Source organism: Etheostoma spectabile, chromosome 21, assembly GCF_008692095.1.
Source record: "Etheostoma spectabile isolate EspeVRDwgs_2016 chromosome 21, UIUC_Espe_1.0, whole genome shotgun sequence".
In the NCBI taxonomy this organism is placed as follows: Eukaryota; Metazoa; Chordata; class Actinopteri; order Perciformes; family Percidae; genus Etheostoma; species Etheostoma spectabile.
Genome location: NC_045753.1, coordinates 14493375 through 14494345, shown reverse-complemented (window position 1 = coordinate 14494345; position 971 = coordinate 14493375). Strand labels below are relative to the sequence as shown.

Here is a 971-nt window from a genome sequence, read left to right as displayed (position 1 = left end):
TTCCTTCCGTGATATTATTTTTGCGTTTTGATGATAGAGGCTTAACATCCAGCGTGGTGTGGGTGTGTACGGGGAACGCTACCGTCGGAGCGGGTGGGTGCGCCGGTAGTTAAACGATTATTAGACTATGAAATATGCCAGTTCTGATATGTTCATATAGCTAGCCTACTCAAAACAGACAGTGCAACCTAACGCAGACAAGTTAGCTTACCATTTTTAGGTGAAATGTCGAGCTACAATATGCAAACTGTTGCTTGCAAACTTTGCATTCGACTTTTTTTAGTTCTCTATTTTTGTAAAATGCTGCCACACTGCCGATGTCTTTGACATGGTAGAGGAGGATTGACTGGAAATTAAACACTGACAATTAAATAAATATTCAGCAAACCACTAAACCAAGGCTTTCTAGTTCTTTCTTCAATCTGTCCCCAGTGGGTCGGGCTAATCCAACAAAAGAGAAAACGGGGGGTGTTCTGAAGACAGACTGTTACCTGTGAAACAGGGATGCTCTGTAAACACCCCCATTAGCAATTAGTGCTTTCCACCCATAGACTGTTACGGTCTATGCTTCCACCTGATGAAATAACACGGCAAAAATCGACCAATTAGAATTTTGGTCGAGCCAGTACGTATCGACCAATAAATCGACTAGTCAACTGGGAGATTACAGCCCTACTGACAGGTATGCATGTCTTTATCAATACTACAAAGTAAATTAACGAGTTTTACCTGCGGGACGGGAGAAGACACAAAATTAAAGGTCAATCTAACTAGTAAAGTACCGTTGAAAATGTGCCTGTTTGGAACGGGCCGATTGCTGTGCCTGTGGTATTGCTGCTTGTAGAATTCTTTAAAACCAAATTGCACCCCAAAATTACATACAAAAAGATCCCAATACCACTTAATATGCAACTCCACTGTACAGTCCCTGACAAAAGTCTTGTCGCTTGTGTACAAATTGACCTGAAGTG

The 971-nt window shown here is 41.7% G+C and overlaps 1 protein-coding gene and 1 long non-coding RNA gene across 19 annotated transcripts in view; one reads left to right on the top strand and one right to left on the bottom strand.

Annotated features, from left to right (window-relative positions):
• Positions 1 to 971, top strand: part of LOC116671728 (calcium/calmodulin-dependent protein kinase type II subunit gamma) — an 83744-nt gene that overhangs the window by 12760 nt on the left and 70013 nt on the right. The gene's annotated exons all lie outside the window — the stretch shown is intronic.
• Positions 1 to 971, bottom strand: part of LOC116671775 (uncharacterized) — a 17040-nt gene that overhangs the window by 4071 nt on the left and 11998 nt on the right. The window lies entirely within an intron of this gene.